The sequence below is a fragment of the Bufo bufo genome, chromosome 3 (genome assembly GCF_905171765.1).
Source record: "Bufo bufo chromosome 3, aBufBuf1.1, whole genome shotgun sequence".
Classification (NCBI taxonomy): Eukaryota; Metazoa; Chordata; class Amphibia; order Anura; family Bufonidae; genus Bufo; species Bufo bufo.
In genome coordinates this window covers 170037468-170064805 of record NC_053391.1, presented here as the reverse complement: position 1 = coordinate 170064805, position 27338 = coordinate 170037468, and positions in this window count along the sequence as shown.

Here is a 27338-nt window from a genome sequence, read left to right as displayed (position 1 = left end):
GGAGTGAGGGTCATTTGACGTGGCCAGCATCACATGACCGACAGACCGATTAGTCGAGCACCGAGTGATCAGCTCGGCACTCAAGGCAGACTTAGGAGCAGGGAGCCTCCCAGCTAGCAAAGCTGCCCTGGGAACAAGGTCAAACACAGATCCTCGCTCCCGAAGCTAAGTAGCAGGTCTGCGGCTGATGGGAGGCCGGGTGCGCCTTTGGCACCCCGTTACAGCTGCATTAGGCCCGACCAAATACCGCTGAAGGTTCTGTCATCTACTCGCACCTAAGGAAGGTGTTTCACTTGTATGTGTAGCTGGCATAGATCGACCACGTCCTCTCCCTGCAACAGGAGCTCCACCAGCAGCACCATGACTGGGGCCACGTCCCTTATTTGACGCTCTCCTCATATTTCTCAAATTTAGGATCTTGCCCAAAATGGGTGTTTTTTTTAAATTAACAGAATAGAACAACAGTATCTAACGCGTGTATCTCACAATGACAGATGCAGCAAAGGCTGCAACATTTTGTTTTTTGCCCTAAATAGGTGTTTTTTTAATAGCAGAATAGAACAATAGTATCTAAAGGGTGTATCTCACACGTACAGATTCAGACAAGGCCGCAATTAAATTAAGATTTTTGCTCTAAATTGGTGTTTTTTTTAAATACCAGAATATGACAGCAGTATATAACGCTTGAATTTCACACGTACAGATGCAGACAAAGCCGTATTTTTTTTCTTTATAGCAGAATAGAACAACAGTATCTAAAGGGTGTATCTCACACGTACAGATTCAGACAAGGCCACAAATTACGATTTTTGCTCTAAATTGGTGTTTTTTTAAATACCAGAATATGACAGCAGTATAAAACTCCTGAATTTCACACGTACAGATACAGACAAAGCCGCAATTTTTTTTATAGCAGAATAGAACAACAGTATCTAAAGGGTGTATCTCACAATGACATATGCAGCAAAGGCTGCAAAATTAATTTTTTTGCCCAAAATGTGTGTTTATTTAATACCAGAATAGCACAGCAGTATGTAAAGGGTGTATCTCACAATGTTATATGCAGCAAAGACTGCAAAATAATTATTTTTTCCCTACATGGGTGTTTTTTTAATAATTCCAGAATAGAATAGCAGTATCTAAACCGTGTATCTCATACGTACAGATGCAGACAAAGCCACAAATTAAGATTTTTGCCCTAAATTGGTGTCTTTTTAATAGCAGAATAGAACAGTATCTAAAGGGTGTATCTCACAATGACATATGCAGACAAGGCCGCAAATTAAGTATTTTGCCCAAAATGGGTGTTTATTTATTACCAGATAAGCGTAGCAGTATGTAAAGGGTGTATCTCACAATGACAGATGCAGTGAAGGATGCAAAATTAAGATTTGTGCCCTAACTGGGTGTTTTTTTAATAGCAGAATAGAACAACAGTGTCTAAATGGTGCATATCACAATGACATATGCAGCAAAGGCTGCAAAATTAAGTTTGTTGCCCTAAATGGGTGTTTTTTTTAAATAGCAGAATAGAACAATAGTATTTTAAGGGCATATCTCACACGTACAGATGCAGGCAAATTTAAGATTTTTGCCCTAAATGTGTGTTTTTTTAATACCAGAATATGACAGCAGTATATAACGCTTGAATTTCACACGTACAGATGCAGACAAGGCCGCAAATTAAGTACTTTGCCCAAAATGTTTAGTTTTTTTTAATACCAAGATAGCACAGCAGTATCTAAAGTGTGTATCTCACACTGACAGATGCAGACAAAGCAGCAGTATTTTGCCCTAAATGGGTGTTTTTTAAAACCCAGAAAATTATAGCTGTATTTCTAGATTGAATTGCACACTGACTAATGAGGCAGAGGCCCCAGATGGAGGGTATTGCAATTTTTTTGGGTTTTTTCAAAGCCAGAAAATTATTGAAGTATTTCAAGCTTATTTTTAACAATCACATATGCAACAAAGGCTGCAATATTAAGTATTTTTCCCAAAATGGGTGTTTTTTTAATAACAGAATATGACAGCAGTATATAACACTTGAATTTCACACGCACAGATGCAGCAAGGGCTGTAAAATTGAGTATTTTGCCCAAAAAGGGTGTTTTTTAAAACCCAGAAAATTATAGCTGTATTTCTAGCTTAAATTGCACACTGACTAATGTGGCAGAGGCCCAAGATGTAGGTTATTGCGAAAAATGGGTGTTTTTTTCAAAGCCAGAAAATTATTAAGTATTTCAAGCTTGTTTTAACAATAACAGATGCAGCAATGGCTGCAATATTAAGTACTTTGTCTAAAATGTTTTTTTTTACTAACAGAATATGACAGCAGTATATAACGGTTGAATTTCACATGTACAGATGCAACAAGGGCTGTAAAATTCTGTATTTTGCCCCAAAATTGTGTTTTTTAAAACCCAGAAAAATAAAACTGTATTTCTAGTTTAAATTGCACCCTGACTAATGAAGCAGAGGCCCAAGATGGAGGTTATTGCCAAAAATGGGTGTTTTTTAAAAGCCAGAAAATTATTAAAGTATTTAAAGCTTGTTTTTAGCAGTCACAGATGCAGCAAAAGCTGCAATATTAAGTATTTTGCCCAAAATGGGTGTTTTTTTAATAACAGAATATGAGAGCAGTATATAACGCTTGAATTTCACACGTACAGATGCAGCAATGGCTGTAAAATTTAGTATTTTGCCCAAAAGGGGTGTTTTTTAAAACCCAGAAAATTATAGCTGTATTTCTAGCTTAAATTGCACACTGACTAATGCTGTAAAGGCACCAGATGTAGGATATTGCCAAAAATTGGTGTTTTTTTAAACCCAGATTATTATTGCAGTATTTCAAGCTTGGATTTCAATGTCACAAAAGCACATATGCAGTGCTGGTGCACTGAGCTTGCATAAAATGGCTGACACCACCCACCGAACTAACAGACGGATAAAAGTTATTTTTCTCTGTCACTGGGCTCAGGGCAGGGTAAAAAGATTATGCACTGCCCCCACACAACTAAATCTATGTAGATCGCTGAGTTCAATTGCAGTTCTGATTAAAGATTCTTTCCTATTTTCTTCCTCACAGCAGCAGCGTCCTCTCCCTACACTAGTAACAGCAGAGTGACGTGCAGTGCTACGTGACTCCAGCTTATATAGAGGCTGGGTCACATGCTGCACTGGCCAATCACAGCCATGCCATTAGTAGGCATGGCTGTGATGGCTTCTAAGGGCACAGAGTTAAACGCTTGATTGGCTGCTCTGCAGCCTTTAAAAAAGAGCCAAGAAATCGACGAACACCGAACCCGAACTTTTACTGAAATGTTTAGGTTCGGGTCTGGGGTCCAAAAATCCTAAAGTTCGGTACGAACCCGAACTTTACAGTTCGGGTTCGCTCAACCCTAGTCCTCTTTAATGGAATTGGAAAGCAAATTATAAAAAATTGAGATTGGAATTTGCCAAAATGCATCTTGACAAGGTGCAAAGCTTCTCGGAGAATGTCCTTTGGACAGATGACACAAAACTGGAGCTCTTTGGCAAGTTACATACAAAGAAAACAAGTAACTACTGTGAAACATGGAGGAAGCTCAGTTATTCTTTGTGGCTGCCTTGCTGCATCTGGCACAGGGTCTTGAATCTGTGCAGGATACAATGAAATCTCAAGACTGTCATGGCATTCTGGAAGTGAAATGTCCCAGTGTCAGAAAGCTTGGTCTCAGTTGGAGGTCACAGGTCCTCCAACAGGATAATGAACAAAAACACAGAGCTAAAAACATTCATGAATGGCTAGGAGCAAAACATTGAATTATTCTAAAGTGGCCTTCTATGATCCCTGATCTTAATACTATTGGACATCTGTGGAAGGAGCTGAAACATGCAGACGACAGAAAACATCCTTCAAATATGAGACAGCTGCAGAAGTTTTCACACGGAGTGGGTCAAAATACTGTACCTGTGGACAGGTGCAGAAGTCTCGTTGAGAGTTACAGAAATCACTTGATTGCAGTTTTTGCCTCAAAAGGTTGTGCGACAAAATATTGATAAGGGTACCATCATTTTTGTCCAGGCAAGTTTCATTAGCTTGTTTTATACTGTAAATTATTATGTTGATTCACAATTCAAAAGCAATGTCTGAGTTGCATTATTTGATGTTCTGTAAATATTTATTACTTTAGTCAGTTTTGAGTTATTTCAGGTACCATTATGGATTTTTATTTCGTTAACGGAAGGGTACCAACAATTTTGTCCACATATATAGCATGGTCTACATTTGAATCCCACTTTGGGAAAAGCTTCTTCCCTTTCTGAGGTCTGCTTTCGGGTACTTTGGAGGCATGCATTTTTTATATAAAAATGTGATATATAGACAAACCTAGCCAAGTGAGTAGTTCTGTTGATCAATACTGACTTCGCCTTAACCCTTTCTACCCCAGAGGTTTTTTTCACTTTTGCATTTTTGTTTTGCATTCCCTGCCTTCTCAGAGCCATAACTTTTTTTTTTTTTTTTTTTTATAAGACAGAAAGAACTTGATAGACAGGCACTCAAACAACTGGATATTTAAACCTTCATAGGCTGTCCATTCATCCATTCATAGAACTATAAAGATCTCTGAATGCCCAGGAGGGGTAGTGCCTGTTAATAGGGGATTACCTACCCCTCCTGGGCAATCAGAGACCTTTATAGTTCTATGAATGGACAGCCTATGAAGATTTCACCTATTCCCTAGATTGACGTCAGGAGTCCCTACTGGCCCCTCTACTACAAAGACTTTTTTAACCATCTCAGTACTGACTGTATTTCTATTTCTATTTTTATTTTTATACAATTATTCATCAACTTTTTTCATACTATCTTCCTTACATCAACACTAATATATATATTTTTTATATAATATATATTTTTTTTATATATTTTTATCCATTTCCCATTAATTTTTCATCTATATTTTATTAGCTATATCAAATAAAGGTGTATATTGTATATTTAACCATATCCGGGTTTGTTCACATCTTAGTGGTTTAAATATCCAGTTGTTTGAGTGCCTGTCTCTCAAGTTCTTTCTGTCTTTTAAACCCTATTTATTCTGGTTTGGGTGAACCAGTTAGACAGCAGCACCTCATCCACTACACTAATAAGGTGAGCCACCTCGACAGTCTGCTACGTACGGTTTTTTATTTTTATGTTTACATTGCCGTATGAGGGGTTTTTTTTTAGGGACAAGTTGTACTTTCCAATGTCACCATTTAATATTACATATGTTGTAGTGGGAAGCAGAATTTTTTTTCCAAATGGTGTGGAATTGAATTTTTTTTTATAATTCTGCCACAGTTTTACAGTTTTTTATTTTATTTATGACATTCATGACATTCAATCTGCAATAACACTGCCCAGTTAGTTTCATTTTACAGGTTAGTATCAATCCAGCGATACCTTATATGTATAGTTTTTTCTTGTGCTGATACTGATAAAATAATAAAAACCTTGGTAAAAAAAATCTGTTTTAATATTTCATCACCATATTCTGACCCCTATAACCTTTTTTGTAGTTATGTGTACGGAGCTGTATGAGCATAATTCTTTTTGCAGAGTTATTTGTACTTTTTATTGATACCATCCTGGGGTGTGCACAACTTTTTGATAACTTTTTATTGAATTTTTTATGGAAAATAAAGTGACCAAAAATGGCAAATCAGCCATTTTAATGTTCTTTTTTTCCATTTCGCCATTTGCTGTATGGGGCAAATATTTTTATAATATGTGAGTTTTCGCACATGGCGATACCCATGATGTGTATTTCCTCATTTTATTATTTTTTATTATTTTGGGGAAAGGGGGGTGATTTGAATTTTTTCCATAGGGAACTATACAAGCAATCATTAGATTGCTATTGTTATAGACTCCATAGCTACAGACAAGTGCTCCATAGGAAACACTGTGCAGTAGCCTCCTGTTATTCTCTATGACAGGGGCTGCTGCATACAAACTGAAACTCCTCCGATTGCCACACAGGGAGCCACAGCATACCCTGAAGTGCACGCTTCCGGTAATACACCTGCTCAGATAAAGTGTTCAGGTTTGACCAGTTCACCTGAAGTCTCAAATGTCCCTGAACAGCAATATCGCTGGTCGTAGACCTGTACCACGGGTGTCGGGTGTATGAAACAGCAAGCGCCCAACGTCTGAGTGGAGTGGGCGCCATCTTTAAAAACCCAGTCAGCGCCGTGCTAGTCGGGAAGGGGTTAAGGACTTTTTCTAAAAGAAAAGGACATGGACACCAAATACACAAAAATAAAGATGGGTTTGCTAATGCTTCCATGGCATCCACAGTGCAAGCAATATTGTGAAAATTTAAATACAGCAACAGTTAGCCAGCATGGAGAAAAATATAGCAATGACAAATACATTATTTCAGTTAAACTCTATTGTGCTAGATCATAGACATGTAAGGGTTAATTTTGTTACAGTTATAAATATGCTTTGCCAGGCATGATCTTGATTCACCTTAAAATTCACTGTACTGATGATTTCAATTTTTAGAATAAAATAATATATTTGAAATTGTTTCTTGTGTCACTTTAACCTTCATTGCTTCCGAACATAGAATTACTGTATCTTGTAACTGTTTTAGCCAGAAAATGGAACATTTCATGAAATTCTACTCAATATAAAGCACAGTGAATTTTATTGTGTTACATTAAAAGAACACAAATCTTGACCTTAATAACCTATAATAAGTACTGATGCCAAGCAAATTAAATGTATTTTGCATTCATAGCTTTTTCTACTCTACATTTTGCAGACTAAAACTCAAAACTTTAAAGATGATCTGAATTTAGAAAAAAAATAAAAAACAGCAGCATACACGTATTTAATAAATACCCACCTCTTCAAACCCACTCCGATCCAGTACAGCAGCTCTAGCTGTCCCAACGTTCATTTACAAACAGCCGAAAAGTGACAGCTACAGCCAATCAATGGTCATAGGCTGGCCATTATTTAGTTGACCATTAATTTTATTGATGAACCAATTTTATATATTAACCCCTTAGTGACCAGCCTGCTTTGTTTAATTTTCTCATCATTGCCTTTTCAGAGCTATAACTTTTTTATGTTTGTCCACTCCCTCTGTAACCGCTTAAATGCCGTGGACACTATTGACCACAGCATGTAAGGGGTTAAATGACCTGGATCTACACTTTGAGTGATCCGAGCCATTCGTGATCCGAGCCAAGCATGGCTCTCATGTCAGAGACAAGCCCCGGCTCTAGGGTACACGAGCCTCCCAAATAATAAGCCTCCCAAATTATGGCATCCTACCATAGTGACATTCATGTGCCTTGCTTACCCTGCAGGTTGAGTAGCAAGTAGCAAACAGATGGGAGAGAGTATAACTGTGTTAGGCCTCTTTCACACTTGCGTTGTCCGGATCCGTCGTGTACTCCATTTGCCGGAAGTGCCCGCCGGATCCATAACACCGCAAGTGAACTGAAAGCATTTGAAGACTGATCCGTCTTCAAAATGCGTTCAGTGTTACTATGGTACCCAGGACGCTATTAAAGTCCTGGTTGCCATAGTAGTAGTGGGGAGCGGGGGAGCAGTATACTTACCGTCCGTGCGGCTCCCGGGGCGCTCCAGAATGACGTCAGAGCGCCCCATGCGCATGGATGACGTGATACATGCGATCACATCATCCATGCGCGTGGGGCGCCCTGGCGTCACTCTGAAGCGCCCCGGGAGCCGCACGGACGGTAAGTATACTGCTCCCCCGCTCCCCACTACACTTTACCATGGCAAACAGGACTTTAGCGTCCTGGCAGCCATGGTAACCATTCAGAAAAACGTCGGATCCGGTACGTTTAGCTTAAGGCCGGATCCGGATTAATGCCTTTTAATGGGCATTAATTCCGGATCCGGCCTTGCGGCAAGTGTTCAGGATTTTTGACCGGAGCAAAAAGCGCACATGCTGCGGTATTTTCTACGGCCAAAAAACGTTCCGGTCCTGAACTGAAGACATCCTGATGCATCCTGAACGGATTTCTCTCCATTCAGAATGCATGGGGATAATCCTGATCAGGATTCTTCCGGCATAGAGCCCCGACGACGGAACTCTATGCCGGAACAGAACAACGCAAGTGTGAAAGAGCCCTTACCAGCAACAGGGGTCTGTCTGTTGCTTCAAGTATACTTATATCCTCACAATTTTTGTAACTATCTTACATTTGAATCTGGGTTTGGTTATCATCTAGCCTTACTTGACTGACGAGGATGAAGTACAGATTTTAAAGTCTATTTATATCTAGGCTTTATTTCACTCTAGTTGTCAGGGATAATGTTTGCCATGTGCATGTCTTGTTCTAGTCTAGTGTGTTTTTGTATATTCTATAATCTCTAAGTTCAGAGAGTCTAGTGTGTTATCTGCATGTTCTGGAATCTGTAGTTCCACAGAGTTTTATGTGTTGCTGTTTTTGGTATTTTCCTGTTGTTGTACTACCCTAGTTGAATTGCTGGGTAGAATAAATATAGGGGCGCTTATATTGCTCCTATTATGTTCACTGTCATTTGTTCACGATGAGGGTCATTTATCAAACTGATGTAAAGTAAAACTGGCTTAGTTTTCCATAGCAACCAATCAGATTCCATCTTTCATTTTGGACAGCTCCTTTAGAAAATGAAAGGAGGATTCTAATTGGTTGCTATTGGCAACTAAGCCAGCTCTAAACTAGTTTGATAAATGATCCCCTATATTCCTAAATCTGTTATGTTCTCTTTTGCTGGATTATCTTCTCCTTCAATGACTCTTAGCAACCAGTTCCTGTCATCCACTAGTGTTTGCTTAAAGGGATTCTCTGGGATTTACATATTGATCGCCTATTGGATCCTAAGGATAGGTCATCAATATTAGATTAGCAGGGGTTCTGGGAGTCAGACCAGTCAAAATCATCTGTTTAAGGGAACTGTGGCCTCCTCTCAGCTTACTAAGCACAGCTCTGTACATTTTACAGTGACTATGCTTGATATTGAGCTGCATCTTGGCCTTATGACTGATGATCGTGATGTCACATGGCCTGGGAAGAAGTTTAAGTGCTTACAGAACACCTTGGCTTCTTCATTCTGCTGAATGGAGGGTGTCTATTTTAAGTGCCTTGTTTTTTTGCCAGTGTTGCTATGTGTTAAATTTTTTTTGCAGTATTTGAAACTGTTCAGTTGTTGTGCTATTAAGCTCTACAGTTCACACTGGAGATATATGGGTACCATGAGCCATAGCTAGCATGTGAGTGAGGTGACTGCACAACCCACATTATTACAGACTGCACAATTAGTCTACACAATATTTATTTGTTGTCTGCCACCATGGAAATGTATATCATTTATATACAAAAATTATCAAGACATTTTAATGAAGATCATTTGCAAAGTTGCTTTATTTTTCATTTTGATCCATTTTGGCAATAGGTAGAAAATGGTTGCAAAGGTATACAATTATGGGGTCATTTATCAAACTGGTGCAAAGTAGAACTGGCTTAGTTGCCCATAGCAACCAATCAGATTCCACCTCTCATTTTCCAAAGGAGCTGTCAAAAGTGAAAGGTGGAGTTTGATTGGTTGCTATGGACCACTAAGCCAGTTCTACTTTAGACCAGTTTGAAAAATGACCCCATTAGTCTTTAATAACTTGTTAATAAATTATTCTTTGAAACAGAAGATAATTTTAGTTAAAGGGGTGATGGAATGATTGATGTAAAAAAATGAAAATCAGACCTTATACCAGACCTGCACCTCACATGCATTCAGAGATTTCCCCATTCACTGCTCCAAGTGTTCTTTCTTATCTTTAGGGAGCATGTCTTTCTGCCGCAGTTCTCTCCCTGTACCTGTCATAGCTTCTAACAGAACATATGGCTGGTGGCAGTTGAAGTTTTAAACTGAGCACATTCGACCAGCTCAGTGAGAGACAAAAGTATTCAGATTCAGGTGCTGGTTTGACCATACTCACATTATTTAATCCATGCGTTTTCTATCTGTGATGAAGTTGCTGTGGTAAAGGATTATGTATAACGGATTGGCCACATATGGTCTGTGTGATTGTGCTCTTAATGACACCCATTTTGTTTTGGCAAAGCATATTCTATTAGGCAGAAAGCCTGAGGTATTTCCACATTTATAACAAGTGTGGAATGCAAGTTGATTAACCTAAGATTATTAGAACCAATCCAATTGAGAATCATTTAAACATGTTATTTACTGGAAGAAATAAGAGTCAAGGAAATAGTACCCTCTTGTATTAAGGCAATAAAGAACATCACTCACCAAAATTTTTCTTTTTTGTGTCTTTAGAGAAATCCTTATAGAGTCATGTGATAGATACATTATATACTATGTTACTGTGAAGTCTTACATTGCAGGTGTTCAGAAATGCTTCTATATAGCTTAGCAAAATAGCTACTGATAAATATTCATAAATGCATTCATACATAGTCAGGTTTTGATCAGGCTTTTAGATACAATTTTAAAGCTAGAACCAGGTGTGTATCAAAAATGAAAAGATATTATAAAGGAAATTTTCTACTTTAGAGATGAGAAAATTTCTTGAAATTAGTTTTACGTTTGATTTGTCAAATAAAAAAATATATATTGTGTTCGAATTGATTATATACAAATCAGGTGTGCGCCAATTGGCCTGAGAATTGGCCTGTTTTCTATTTTCTTATTTTTTTTTAATGAATTTTTGACCTTCTACCCTTTTTTAAGCTCTTGAACATGACAGCAATAGCAGTAATGCCCATGATAGTCACATATCATATATAGCTATAGGTAAACGCATGGTTAACATGTGTTATACTTTTTCATGTTATAAACCTTTCAAAGATTGTCCTTTATTAGGGCAGATTGTGTTTAAACACACACATTGTTATGAGAAAAGAGGGTCTTTTTGGGATCAATCATCCAAAAATAAGCCTCAATGGAACAAATCTCTACCCCTTGTAGGAGGGTTCAAGGGATGATCGTGGATGATAGATATGTGTCACCGAGGTTCCTGGTATGGGTGAAGTAAGAGACAGTTTCATGTGTTAGCAGCAGTTGGTGTTTCACACGTTACTATTTAGTATGGCTATTATAGCTGATGCGGGACGGCTCCTACTAGGAGTAGTCAAAGTGCTGTGTGGGTGACTACTTCCCATGTTCCAGGCCAGGTCTTGGTTTTGGGCTATAAAACACAGGCAGCACTGTCAGGTGAGGTGGATTACTCCTCTCTGACAGTGGAGCTCTGTCAATCTCTATATTAGGACCTGGGAGTTTGGGCCTGGATTAAGGCCTGCTACCTTGTTGATGTGAAAGCAGGTGTATTCTGCTTCTTCTTTGCTGCATGGTGTGAACGAACACCAGAATCACAAGGTGACTGTTTTCCTTGAAACTAACTTTTTTTTGTTGTCATTTACTTAATGTGTGAATTCACTGAAAACCACTAATTTAGAACAAAACCTTTAATTATTTATTTAATACCAATTCACCGAAATAAATATACAATAAAGAAGAAATAAATAAATAAATAAATAAAGCAAGATTTATATTCTGATCTCATATGGTTGTAGGTGGGTATAATAGACATACCATTAGTATAGGGTGTGGGACAGTATCCCTATTGATGTCCCTATCTCTGCCGCCCTGCCTAATAAACGAAAATAGCCGCCTCGATAGGGGCGATCCCGTGTCTCGTGCCTCCTGGAAACCCTAGGATGGCCCTAACAAAGGGATATATTCCAACAATGTGGAACAGTGTGTCACGGAACCATGAACCAGACGTACAACAAGAGATAAGTGAAAATAAGAAGGCTTTATTGAAAATAAAGCTGTAAAGCAAAAGTCCAAACGGATGGTGAAACCGAGCAGAGTCTTTGCGAAGCAAGAGGTCAGGAACCAGAAGGGTAGTCAGACGAAGCCAGGATCAGGAACCAGCAGGGTAGTCAGACGAAGCCAGGATCAGGAACCAGCAGGGTAGTCAGACGAAGCCAGGATCAGGAACCAGCAGGGTAGTCAGACGAAGCCAGGATCAGGAACCAGAAGCAGAAGCAGTCTTAGAAGCATGTGAACACAAGAGGACCAAGCAAGGAACTGAAGCCACAGACCTCCTATATATATGAGCTAGGCATCCAGCTCCTCCCAGGGGAAGGAGGAGCCGCAGGGTGGAAGGCTACAAGAAACCCAGAAACCAAGATGGCCGCCAGCACATGTCAAACGAAGGAGAGCAGCAAGCAGGTAAGACCATGACAGTACATCCCCCTCAAGGGCCCCTCCTCCGCGGAGCACAAAACGGTTTCTGAGGGAAGCGTGCGTGGAAGGCTCGGAGCAAGGCAGGAGCATGGACATCTGCGGAGGGAACCCAGGAACGCTCCTCTGGACCATAACCACGCCAATGGACCAAAAACTGCAACCGACCGCGGACCAGGCGTGAGTCCAGGATATTGCTCACCTCATATTCCTCACGATTGCCCACTTGGACCAGACGAGGCCGAGGAACCGAGGAAGTGAAACGATTACACACCAGTGGCTTCAACAGGGAGACATGAAACACGTTGGAGATCCGCATGCCAGGAGGAAACGCAAGGGCATAGGCTACCGGGTTTACCCTGCGAAGCACTCGGAAGGGACCAACAAAGCGAGGCGCCAGCTTGGGAGTGGGCACTCGAAGGTTGAGGTTGCGGGTGGACAACCATACACGGTCTCCGACCTGGTAGGAAGGAGCAGGCGCTCGTCTGCGATCAGCCTGGAGTCTCTGGCGCTGCGCAGAGACCTTAAGGGACTTCTGGATCTGTACCCAAGAAGCACGTAGGACGGAAAGGTGATCCTCCACAGCCGGAATATCCTGGGGAGAGAATACCTCCGGTAACACGGCAGGTTGGAACCCATAATTGGCCATGAAGGGAGACGTCCCAGAGGAAGAGTTCACTGCCGTGTTCCTGGCAAACTCAGCCCAAGGCAGGAGGTCAACCCAATTGTCTTGGTGATCGGAGACATAGCAACGAAGGAATTGCTCCAAGGCCTGATTGGATCGTTCTGCGGCCCCATTGGACTGAGGGTGGTAGGCCGAGGAGAAGGAGAGATGAATCCCCAACTGGGAGCAAAAGGCGCGCCAGAACCTGGACACAAACTGACTCCCCCGATCCGACACAATCTCCTTAGGCAAACCGTGCAACCGGAAGACCTCCCTGGCAAAAATCGTGGCCAACTCTTGTGCAGAGGGTAACTTCTTGAGAGGAACACAGTGGCACATTTTGGAAAACCGATCCACAATCATGAGAATGACCGTATGGCCTCGGGATGCAGGGAGGTCCACAATGAAATCCATCCCCAGGTGTGACCATGGGCGCTCCCCGGTGGCTATGGGTTGCAGAAGGCCCAACGGAAGGTGCCGAGGGGACTTACTCTGGGCACAAACGGAGCATGCCGCTACATATGCGGCGATGTCGGAACGTAGGGAAGGCCACCAGAACAGACGTGAAACAGCCCAGGACAGCTGATTCTTTCCAGGATGCCCCGCGGTCTTGGAGTTATGGTAGGTTCGCAACAACCGAGTGCGCAACTCCTCAGGCACAAAACATCTGCCGTTGGGTCTCCCAGAGGGAGCACCAGATTGAGCCGCCAAAATCTGCTCACCCAGGGGAGAGGTCAGGCTGGTGCGAATGGCGGCCAGGATCTGATTCGGAGGTATGACCGAAGTCGGAATCGACTCCTCCCTGGACAGCTCGGAGTACTGCCGTGATAAGGCATCCGCCCTGATGTTCTTGGAACCGGGTAGGTAGGAGACCACGTAATTAAAACGTGACAAGAACAGAGCCCATCTGGCCTGACGTGGTGTCAATCTCTTGGCCTCAGAAAGGTAGGTCAGATTCTTGTGGTCCGTCAGGATGAGAACCGGAACCACCGAACCCTCGAGCAAGTGCCTCCATTCTTTAAGGGCCTGCACGATGGCCAATAACTCCCTGTCACCAATCTGATAGTTGCACTCCGCGGAAGACAGTTTCCGGGAGTAAAACCCACAAGGAAGCAGAGGACCCTCTGGTGTTCTACGCTGAGACAGAAGGGCGCCTACTCCCGTCTCAGACGCGTCCACCTCGAGGACAAAGGAAAACCCAGGGTTGGGATGCGACAGAATCGGAGCCGACACAAAGGCGGACTTTAGGGCCTCAAAAGCTCGGATGGCCTCGAGCGGCCAGACCTGGGAATTACTGCCCTTCCTGGTCAGATCCGTGAGAGGCTTGGCCAGCATGGAAAAGTCCCTGATGAACTTCCGATAATAATTGGCGAAGCCCAAAAAGCGCTGCAGGGAACGAAGACCACTGGGCTGAGGCCACTGTAAGACAGCCGAAACCTTCTCAGGATCCATGGAGAACCCCTCAGCGGAAATGATGTAACCTAAGAAGGTTACCTGGGATCGGTGAAATTCGCATTTCTCAAGCTTACCGAACAGCTTGTTCTCTCGTAACCGTTGCAACACTCGTCTGACATCCAGAATGTGGGCCTCCATGGATTCAGAATATACCAAGATGTCATCCAAATAGACTACCACACACTGCTGCAACAGGTCACGGAAAACATCGTTGATGAATTCCTGAAAGACTGCGGGCGCATTGCACAACCCAAAGGGCATAACCAAGGATTCGTAATGACCGGTCCTGGTGTTAAACGCGGTCTTCCACTCATCGCCCGCCTTGATCCTTACCAGGTTATATGCCGCCCTCAGGTCGAGTTTGGTAAAGACCGTGGCCCCTTTAAGGCGATCGAACAGCTCGGAAATCAAGGGTATCGGGTAAGCGTTCTTGATCGTGATGCGATTGAGACCCCTGTAATCGATGCAAGGCCTCAACTCACCGCCCTTCTTTTTCACAAAGAAAAATCCAGCCCCTGCCGGGGACGAAGATTTGCGAATGTGTCCGCGTGAAAGCGCCTCCCTCACGTACTCCTCCATGGCCTCATTCTCCGCTACCGACAGTGGATAGACTTTGCCACGAGGAGGAACGGCACCAGATTGTAACTCTATGGCACAATCGTATGGGCGGTGCGGAGGTAGGGCAACCGCGCGCACCTTATCGAATACATCCCGGTACTCCTCGTATTCAGGAGGCAACAGAGAGTCCGAGGAAGTACACAGCAACTTGACAGACCCATGGATGCAACTAGCCCCACACTGCGGTGACCACGAGAGGATCTCGACCGATCTCCAATCGAAAGTCGGATTATGCTTCTGGAGCCAGGGGTACCCCAAGACCACCGAGTAGTGTGGAGACGAAATAACCTGGAGGCAGACCGACTCTCTGTGAACGGCACCAATGGCTATCCCCACTGGAAGGGTCTCATGAGTCACGTGTGGCGGCAGAAGGGGTCTGCCGTCTATCGCCTCAAGAGCCAGTGGGGAACCTCGAGCCTGCAGAGGAATGGAATTGGCGGCAGCGAACACACTATCAATGAACAAACCACCAGCACCAGAGTCCACCATTGCCTGGGTCGTCACCGAGCCCCCGACCCAGGAGAGGACAACAGTGATCAGTGGTTTGTCAACACGGAAAACCGGGGACGAGGAGACTCCACCCAAGATCTGCCCCCGACAGGATCTCAGGGTACGAGCGTTTCCCGGACGGTTCGGACATGCCAACCGAAAATGCCCACCGAGACCACAGTACATGCATCGGCCCTCGCGTCTCCGGAGTGCCCTCTCCCCCTCGGACAGGCGAGCAAACCCCAGCTGCATGGGTTCACCCCCAGACAAGTCATCCCCAGGAGGCGTGGGAGGAGAGGGAGGCACGGGTGGGACAGCAAACGTAGGCACCAATCTGTTAAAAGACCTCCGCAGGTTCTCCTTAAAGGAAGGTCTCTCCCTGAGTCTGGTGTCAATCAAAATCAGGAAAGAAATAAGAGACTCGAGCTCAACTGGTAGGTCCTTAGCTGCAACCTCATCCCTCAAGGCATCCGAGAGACCATGAGAGAAAGCAGCGACCAGAGCCTCATTATTCCAGCCCACCTCTGCTGCCAGGGTACGAAACTCAATGGCGTATTCAGCTACGGATCGTGAACCCTGTCTGATGGACATAAGGAGCTTCGCGGCAGAGGCAGCACGAGCCGGCACATCGAATACCTTCCGAAGAGAAGCAACAAAACCGGAAAACTCGGCAACCACCGGATTGTTGTTCTCCCATAAAGGGCTGGCCCAGGCCAAGGCCTTGTCCGAGAGCAGCGAGATCAAGAAGCCCACCTTTGATCTCTCAGTAGGAAAGGCATGTGGCAGCAACTCGAAATAAATGCCCACCTGGTTAAGGAAACCTCGGCACTGAGTTGGCTCTCCCCCAAAGCGCTGTGGAAGAGGGGCAGAACCGGTCATACCCCGAAACACCGCAGGCGCAACAACAGGTGTCGGGGTAGACTCTGGCGCAACAACCGGAGCGGCAGTAGGAGCGAGCCCAGGAGCGACAACCGACCCATCGGCAACGGGAGCGAAATGAGCCGTGCGTTCAAGCAGGGTTTGCAACGCCACAGCGAACCGACCCAACAGGTGATCCTGCTGATCAAGTCTGGCAACCAGCGTGGGTAGCGAGGATGGCCCTGTACCGTCAGAATTCATGGCTTGGTCCTAATGTCACGGAACCATGAACCAGACGTACAACAAGAGATAAGTGAAAATAAGAAGGCTTTATTGAAAATAAAGCTGTAAAGCAAAAGTCCAAACGGATGGTGAAACCGAGCAGAGTCTTTGCGAAGCCAGAGGTCAGGAACCAGAAGGGTAGTCAGACGAAGCCAGGATCAGGAACCAGCAGGGTAGTCAGACGAAGCCAGGATCAGGAACCAGCAGGGTAGTCAGACGAAGCCAGGATCAGGAACCAGCAGGGTAGTCAGACGAAGCCAGGATCAGGAACCAGAAGCAGAAGCAGTCTTAGAAGCATGTGAACACAAGAGGACCAAGCAAGGAACTGAAGCCACAGACCTCCTATATATATGAGCTAGGCATCCAGCTCCTCCCAGGGGAAGGAGGAGCCGCAGGGTGGAAGGCTACAAGAAACCCAGAAACCAAGATGGCCGCCAGCACATGTCAAACGAAGGAGAGCAGCAAGCAGGTAAGACCATGACACAGTGGCCTAGAATAACTACCTAGACTGTTATAAGTTACCAAAAATAATAACAAACAATATTAGTGCCCCAATTAAAATGACATGATCCACCAAATAATATACAGCAAAGAAAATAATAATCTAGAGAAATACACTGCTCAAAAAAATAAAGGGAACACAAAAATAACACATCCTAGATCTGAATTAATTAAATATTCTTCTGAAATACTTTGTTCTTTACATAGTTGAATGTGCTGACAACAAAATCAAAAAAAAAAAAAAAGGAAATCAAATTTTTTAACCCATGGAGGTCTGGATTTGGAGTCACCCTCAAAATTAAAGTGGAAAAACACACTACAGGCTGATCCAACTTTGATGTAATGTCCTTAAAACAAGTCAAAATGAGGCTCAGTAGTGTGTGTGGCCTCCACGTGCCTGTATGACCTCCCTACAATGCCTGTGCATGCTCCTGATGAGGTGGCGGACGGTCTCCTGAGGGATCTCCTCCCAGACCTGGACTAAAGCATCTGCCAACTCCTGGACAGTCTGTGGTGCAACGTGACGTTGGTGGATAGAGCGAGACGTGATGTCTCAGATGTGCTCAATTGGATTCAGGTCTGGGAAACGGGCGGGCCAGTCCATAGCATCAATGCCTTCGTCTTGCAGGAACTGCTGACACACTCCAGCCACATGAGGTCTAGCATTGTCTTGCATTAGGAGGAATCCAGGGCCAACCGCACCAGCATATGGTCTCACAAGGGGTCTGAGGATCTCATCTCGGTACCTAATGGCAGTCAGGCTACCTCTGGCGAGCACATGGAGGGCTGTGCGGCCCTCCAAAGAAATGCCACCCCACACCATTACTGACCTAATGCCAAACCGGTCATGCTGGAGGATGTTGCAGACAGCAGAACGTTCTCCACGGCGTCTCCAGACTCTGTCACGTCTGTCACATGTGCTCAGTGTGAACCTGCTTTCATCTGTGAAGAGCACAGGGCGCCAGTGGCGAATTTACCAATCTTGGTGTTTTCTGGCAAATGCCAAACGTCCTGCATGGTGTTGGGCTGTAAGCACAACCCCCACCTGTGGACGTCGGGCCCTCATATCACCCTCATGGAGTCTGTTTCTGACCGTTTGAGCAGACACATGCACATTTGTGGCCTGCTGGAGGTCATTTTGCAGGGCTCTGGCAGTGCTCCTCCTGTTCCTCCTTGCACAAAGGCGGAGGTAGCGGTCCTGCTGCTGGGTTGTTGCCCTCCTACGGCCTCCTCCACGTCTCCTGATGTACTGGCCTGTCTCCTGGTAGCGCCTCCATGCTCTGGACACTACGCTGACAGACACAGCAAACCTTCTTGCCACAGCTCGCATTGATGTGCCATCCTGGATAAGCTGCACTACCTGAGCCACTTGTGTGGGTTGTAGACTCCGTCTCATGCTACCACTAGAGTGAAAGCACCGCCAGCATTCAAAAGTGACCAAAACATCAGCCAGGAAGCATAGGAACTGAGAAGTGGTCAGGTCACCACCTGCAGAACCACTCCTTTATTGGGGGTGTCTTGCTAATTGCCTATAATTTCCACCTGTTGTCTATCCCATTTGCACAACAGCATGTGAAATTGATTGTCACTCAGTGTTGCTTTCTAAGTGGACAGTTTGATTTCACAGAAGTGTGATTGACTTGGAGTTACATTGTGTTGTTTAAGTGTTCCCTTTATTCTTTTGAGCAGTGTACATAGCAATATGTCCTCAAACAGTTCCAACGCATTTCGCCCAATTGATTTAAGGCTCCTCAGGGGACACTCTAACATAGAAAACACCTGTCACCTCAAAGATTGTCAAAAGACTTAGAATAATTGCAGATACTAGGAGCACAGTACTCGTTATCAAGATAATTGCGGACAGAGAAATAGCTGATAAATCAATCTAGGTTCATTTTGTGATCTATACTGGGATAACAACAGATACACCGAACATATCCATTATGTAAATATCTCCTTCAGTGCCTATGATGACATTTCTCTCATAGGTACACTCCCCTACTCAAATGTGCACCCTCATGGATTAAACAAGATAGTAATAATAATGTAAAATCAATGTAAACACTGCCAGTATATTCTGTTTTACAGTGAATAAAGATCGCATACAATCAATCTAAACCATACCGGTACATTGTGGGCATGAAACACCTGGTGCAAAGCGCACCCTGGTTATGTTTTATACTTGGGTGCCCATCACTGATAGGGATCGGCCCGATTCAGATGCATTGTAGGTCCCTCAGGGAGTGGAGGGGCTGGCAATGGTGTCCGCAGATGAGAAGCAGTGGGCGGCACCCTGCGCTTACAGCTTTTTATACCTCACTTCCGGGTTTAATCTTACGTGATGTGACGTTTACATGACTTCCCCTCCGGTCATGTGATCACGCCGGCCGGTGAAAGCACCGGAGATCTCTAGTTTCAGTATTAGTGCGGGGCTGGATGGTATCCCAATAAAACTAAGGCAGCGGAAGGAGGAGGATTGAATCTTAGGCTGTCATTCCTTTGGTATGTTAGATATTGACATACAGCACCTAAATACTGATAGATGTTATATATAAGATGTCCACAAACCTGGTGATATATTAAAAGTATATATAAATAAGAGTGATTGGTAAACATGCTGGGGACATCTAGGGAATGTTTTAACTCTGACAAAACTGCAATAAGATGCTAAAAATAAATAGATAAATAAATCCCCAGCTAATTGAATGAGAAAGGCCAATTATTTGATTACAGAAAGAACACAAATTTGATGCACTCATTTAGTCCAGAGGGTGCAACGGTGTTGAGCGTATATATCCATCTGGACTCTTTCTGTTTTAAAAGTTTGTCTACGTCACCACCTCTAATAGATGGTCTAAGGACTTCTATCACGGAAAAATGAATGGCTTTAGGGTTACCAGCATGACTTGACCCGATATGTCAAGATACGGGTTTGTCCCTTCTATTACGGACGTCACCAATGTGTTCAAGAATTCTTAAATACTCTACACGTTTTACACAGTCCCAGTGAGCCAAATATATTACTTCCAAGGTGTTACAACTAGCAAAACGGCAGACATAAAATAATTTATTTTCAAAACTATTAGTGAATGTCTTCCCTGTAAAACAGAATATACCGGCAGTGTTTACATTGATTTTACATGATTATTACTATCTTGTTTAATCCTTCAGGGTGCACATTTGAGTAGGGGAGTGTACCTATGAGAGAAATGTCATCATAGGCACTGGAGGAGATATTTACATAATGGATGTGTTTGGTGTATCTGTTGTTATCCCAGTACAGATCACAAACTGAACCTAGATTGATTTATCAGCTATTTCTCTGTCCTCAATTATCTTGATGACAAGTACTGTGCTCCTAGTATCTGCAATTATTCTGTCTATGTCTTTTGACAATCTTTGAGGTGACAGGTGTTTTCTGTGTTGGAGTGTCCCCCGAGGAGCCTTAAATCAACTGGGCGAAACGTGTTGGAACTGTTTGAGGACATATTGCATTTTTCATTGCTATGTATTTCTCTAGATTATTATTTTCTTTGCTGTATATTATTTGGTGGATCATGTCACTTTAATTAGGACACTAATATTGTTTGTTATTATTTTTGGCAACTTATAGCAGTCTAGGTAGTTATTCTAGGCCACTATTTCACATTGTTGGAATATATCCCTCTGTCAGGGCCATTCTAGGGTTTCAAGGAGGCATGAGACACGGGATCGCCCCTATCGGGGCGGCTATTCCATTTGTAGGCAGGGCGGCAGAGATAGGGACATCAATAGGGATACTGTCCCACAACCTATACTAATGCTATGTCTACTATACCCACCTACAATCATATGAGATCGGAATATAAATCTTGCTTTATTTTTTTATTTATTTCTTCTTTATTGTATATCTATTTGGGTGAATTGGTATTAAATAAATAATTAAAGGTTATGTTATAAATTAGTGGTTTTCAGTGAATTTTAGAAGTATTCCTTTCTGTGAAGTCTAAATGTGTGAATTAACACTCTACTGTTTAATTCAAAAACTTTGCTGCTGCCTCTATACTGCCTCCTCTAACCTGCCTACCAGAGCAAATCCCCACAATTGGTGGATGATGCGGGCAAGCGCAGTGAGGCTGGCCTGAAGGCTGAAAATGTTTTAGTTTTTCCGTGCACGGTTGTATGTCTTACATCAAACCAGCGAGATTACAACCCGTGTCCCTTGGCAAAATGGAAGCTGTCGTGAAAGCCCCTCGTGGAGGCTAACTTGCAGCAGTGGGAGGATAATAAGCAGCAGCATGAAACCAACCAGCTGCTGTTGCAATATCTGATGGCTTTACAAGCGGCAGAAACATCACAGAACGTCCACGATGCCCGGAAAGCGGTTCGTGCGACGATCCCTTAAATGACCCCCTCAGACGATGTTGAGACCTAGTTAGCGGTGTTCGAAAAGGTGGCCATGAGGGAGAATCTACCCTGATATCAATGGGCTGAGGTTGTCGCTCCGTTCCTGGCATCCGGACCCTAGCAGGTGTTTTTTGACTTACCGGATGATTAAGTGGCCGATTACGCGACAGAAACAGGGTGAGATTCTGGCAAGACTGGGGGTGAATATGTTGGTCCGGGCCCAGCGGCTGAACCCGCGAGACCTCAGTATTATGATCTGTTGCACCAGTTGCAAAAATTGCTGCAGCCTGACGTGCTGAGTTCCACTGCTATGCTGGACTGTCTGTTGGCTGATGTATTCTGGAGAACTTTGCAATACCCTCTCCAGCACTGGATCGGCCAGGTGTCTCCTGGTAATGCCCTTGAGATGGTCGACCTGGTGGAGTGCTATGAGGCTACCAGGAATCTACAGGGGGGTTCTTTTGGGAGGGGGGCAGTAAAACCCGTAAATCTCCACCCCAGACTCGGCGGCTGGTGCCAGCAAAACCTACCAGGGATGTACCCCCTGCAGACCCAGATGGTCTGCTGGCGGTGTCAGGAGCCTGGCCACATAAGGGACGACTGTTCCCATCGGGGTGAAACCATGGATACTAACTATGGCTACCGCCACAAATTGTATGCCAGGAAGCTGTGTGCAACAGGTACCCCGAAGACTATAGACAATAGCCACCTGTGCCAGGTGGAAGTGGGAGACTCTCTGGCGTGGAGTCTGCTGGAATCAGGGAGTCTGGTGTCCCTGGTAAGAGCTGCCCTGGTGCTGCCAGCCGAGTATACTGGCCGAAAAGTCGGGGTAATGTGCATCCATGGAGACTTAAAGGACTATCCCACTGCCCTGGTGTCTCTGTCCACAGTGGCCGGCAGGTGGACTCACGAGTTGGCAGTCACCATCAATTTACATTATGAACTTATAATTGGGAGAGACTTCCCGGGTTTCCCGGCACTGTGGCCTGATACGAAAGTTACTGGTACCCGTGATACAGGTGTAACCCCAGTAGAGTGGCATTGCTCAAGGGGGAAACCGGAACCCTGGGAACCTGAGACCAAACGGCCAGCGGTAGGGGTGGCCACCACTGCGGTGGAAGAGGGGGAGACAACCCCGCTGAGTGTAATGGTGGGAGACTTGGAGGATTTGCCGCCAGCCCCTGAGTTGGCAGACCTCAACGTCTCTGGGGAAATTTTTGGTACAGCACAGCACCGGGACCCAACACTATCTCGGGCCTGGAAAAATGTTGTAATAGTTGATAGTGAACCTCAACAACCGGGGACCGAGTCGATGTTTCCCAGTTTTGTGGTTCATTAGAAGATGCTGTATCGGGTAAACCAACTACAAGGTGAGCATATTGAACAGCTGATGGTACCCAAGGGGTATTGCAAGCTCATGTTGGAGCTAGCCCACCATGTTCTTGGGAGACACCTGGGATGGCAGAAAATGCAGGACCGGATTCTACAGCGGTTTTACTGGCCCAGTGTGTTCAAAGAGGTGGAAGAATATTGTAAGTCTTGCCCAACCTGCCAGATAAAGAGCCTTCAGCCACATTTCAGTAGTCCCCTGGTACCTCTCCCGATTATCGAGGGTCTGTTCGAGCGAATCGCTATGGATCTCATAGTCCCAGTACCGAAGTCCGCTTGAGGGCTCCAACAAATCTTGGTAGTCCTAGGTTATGCCACTCGGTACCCGGAGGCGATGCCCCTGCGACATACATCGGCCAAACTCATAGCTAAGGAGTTAATGGAAATGTTTCCCAAGTGGGACTACCTAAAGAGGTTCTGACCAACCAGGGGACCCCTTTTATGTCAAAGGTCATGAGGGAACTCTGTAAGTTACTGCACATAAAACAGCTACGGACGTCCGTTTATCATCCGCAAACGGACAGCCTGGTAGAGAGGTTTAACTCAAACATTAAAAACATGTTAAAAAGAGTGGTGTCTTAGGATGGAAGGAATTGGGACCTTCTTCTGCCCTATCTCATGATCGCAGTGCGAGAGGTGCCCCATGCCTCTATTGGGTTTCCACCCTCCGAACACCCTCGCAGTCTTTTGGACATAGCCAAAGAGGCGTGGTAACAACAACCCACACCGTATAAAAGTGTAATTGAATATGTCACTCAGATGAAAGAGCGGATGGAGACAGTGTTACCGCTTGTTAAGGAACATATGGAGGCAGCCCAGCGAGCCCAGAGTAGGGTCTATAATCGGCAGGCTCGAGTCCGGATCTTTAATCCGGCAGATCGGGTATTGGTTCTGGTACCGACGGTGGACAGTAAGTTCCTGGCTAGGTGGCAGGGACCATACGAAGTACTCGAAAAAGTTAGTGAGGTAAAATACAAGGTACAAAAGCTAGGACGGTGAAAGCCGGAGCAGATGTACCATGTAAATTTACTTAAACCTTGGAAAGATAGGGAGACCAGTACGGACGACAGCCGAGTTTTCTAGTGGAAGAGTTTCCACCCCCACGGTCTGATACAGTTGCCACAGTGAAGATTGATAGCCTTTCCTCTAAACAGACTCAGGAGGCCAGGGAGTTCATCAGCAGTAACATGGATGTATTCTTGGACCTCCCTGGATGCACTTCTACCATCCAACATGACATTGTCATTGAGCATCAGGCCAGAGTCTGGTTAAAACCATACCAGGTACCCGAGTCTCAGCGACAAGCCGTCTCGGAAGAAGTGCAGCAAATGCTACAACTAGACGTCATTGAGGAGTCGAAAAGTGAATGGGCCAGTCTGATAATCTTAATATGCAAGCCGGAAGGGACATTACGGTTCTGTAATGATTTCCGCAAACTAAATAAGATTTCAAAATTTGATGCATATCCCATGCCTCGGGTGGATTAGCTTATTGAGAGGTGGGGCCAAGACCAGTATTTTTCTGTTTTGGACCTCACTAAAGGGTAATGGCAGATACCCTTGACGGAGACTGCCAAAGAGAAAACCGCCTTTATCACACCAGACGGGCTGTACCAATATAAGGTGTTGCCCTTTGGTCTGCATGGCACCCCTGCCACTTTTCAACAGCTCATGGACATTGTGCTGCGTCCACATCGTCGGTTCTCTTCGGCTTACCTGAATGATATTGTCATTCACAGTAAAGACTGGGAAATCCACCTACCAAAAGTACAGGCTGTAGTGGACTTCCTTTGAAAGGCTGGACTAACAGCTAACCCCAAAAAATGTGCAATAGGGTTAGAGGAGATGAAATACCTGGAGTATGTCATTGGGCGCAAAGTCATCAAACTCCAAGTGAACAAAATAGAGGCGATACGGTATTGGCCCCGCCCTGACCTGTCACTACTAGGCAAGTAAAGTCGTTCCTGGGAATAGTTGGATATTATATAAGGTTTGTCCCCCACTTTGCTACGGTGCCTGCATCATTGACAGGGCTCTTGAAGGGACGCAAGTCAGTAATGGTCCAAAGGGATGATCAGGCGGAAGAGACTTTCTCCACTTTGAAGTCGGCCCTGTGTGGGTCCCTGGTTTTGGTGACGCCCAACTTCAAAAAGGGAGTTTATAGTACAGACTAGTGTTGAACGAGCATGCTCGGCCGAATACCAGTTCGGCTCGAGAATCGCTATGCTCGGCACATGGCGGTACTCAACCGAGTACCGCATGTGCTCGAGCGCACTGCTCGAGTCTCCTCCCCGCACGTTTTTCGGCTGCTAAGCAGCCAATAAACCTGCAGTTAAGTACTGCCCTCACTGTAATGCCAGTAGCCTTGTTGGCTACTGGCATTACAGTGATTGGCTGGCCGGAACGTGTCATTGGGTGCTATATAGTCAGGGAGAGCTGAGCCTAGGAAGGGACAGACAGTGTAGGGAGTGTACCGTTACAAGGACAATGTACCGTCCTTAATTCCCTCACTGGAGTGTGATCGTAAGATGCACGAGTACAAGCGCATGCTGGTAGACGTGCTACTGGTGGCATTCCCTGACAGCGGGGGCACAGTGGAAGCACAAGGCAAAGGCAGAGGATGAGGAAGAGGTCGCCAACACAGCTGGGGCACCGCCAGCACCTCAGAAGGCAGGGTTAGTATGGCCGAAATGTGGAAAAGCGTTTTCAGCACACCACAACAACCAGAGCCACCAGCTGATATGGAAAGTCTTAGCAGGAGGCAGCATTTCACCAACATGGTGGAGCAGTATGTGTGCACACGCCTACTTGTACTGAATGACGGGTCTGCCCCCTTCAACTTCTGGCTCTCCAAATTGGGCACATGGCCTGAGCTTTCCCTTTACGCCTTGGAGGTGCTGGCCTGCCCTGCAGCCAGTGTATTATCTGAACGTGTGTTTAGCATGGCAGGGGGCGTCATCACAGACAAGCGCAGCCGCCTGTCCACAGCCAATATGGACAAGCTCACGTTCATTAAAATAAACCAGGCATGGATCCCTCAGGACTTGTCCATACCTTGTGCAGAATAGACATGTATACCGGCACTAACCAGCCATTGTTATACTGCTGCGCAATTGCTCATTCTTGTATTTTGGATATTTCACACTCTTTTAGAGTGTACTCTAATTGTTTAAAATAAACCTGCTACCACATCCTCCTCCACCGCTGCTTCCACCTTCACCGCTATGTCCACCACCTCCTCAAACTCCTATTCCATATGTAACTCCACCTCATAAATCCAATTTTTTTTTTATTTGTACGTATTTTATTTTATATCACTTCACTACTTTGTCAGTTACATTTTCGTGTGAAATTTACCAATTTTTGGGTGTGATAGCAGTGGTACATCACACCAAAAAATTGGTGAATTTCTTCCGAAAATGTAAATTACAATTATTATTTTTTTAGCCTGTCTGCTAGGTATAGCAGTGGTACACTGCTATACCTAGCAGACAGGCTAAAAAAATAATAATTGTAATTTACATTTTCGGAAGAAATTCACCAATTTTTTGGTGTGATGTACTGCTATACCTAGCAGACAGGCTAAAAAAATAATAATTGTAATTTACATTTTCGGAAGAAATTCACCAATTTTTTGGTGTGATGTACCACTGCTATACCTATTAGACCGGTAAAATAAAAAAACATTTGTCAGTTACATTTTAGGGTCAAATTCTCAAATTTTTGGGTGTAATATAACCCTCCTCTACCTAGTTGACAGCTTAATACATTTCAATAATTTTTATTTTACATTTTTGGGTGACAATAAACAATTGTTTTCTGTCATAGACCCCTGCTCTACCAAGTAGACAAGTTAATAAATTTCTGTAATTTCTCTGTTACATTCTTGGATTGACATTATACAATTTAATAAATGCCTGCTCTGCATAGGTGACAGGGAATAAAATTTCTGAAATGCTTCTTTAATTGATGCGCGTCACCTCCTTTGATTCAATGCTTAAACTCAAACAAGTTGTACCACATTTGCACTTCAATAATTTGTCCCACATTTCCGCTATACTCTTTTGGACAACATTTGTGCCTTAATAGCTTTTCCCACATTTCCGCTTGACTCTTTTGGCCCACATTTCGGCTTCTGTAATCTGTCCCACATTTGCGCCTCAATAGCTTTTCCCACATTTCTGCTCAATCCCCCCAAAAAATTATACATTTATTTCCCTTAAATTTGGTCTCTTTTTCCCACGCTCCCTCTCCGGCCTAGTACCCTGATTCACCGCCACCTATGATCACCATGGTAGGCGCATAAAAGAACATCGAAAGTTGATAGAGCAGATATCAAATTGGATCGTAAACATCACGGGGACGTCCGACATGGTGGGGCAGTAAGTATGCACACGCCTACACGAACTAACTTACAGGGGTAAGCCCC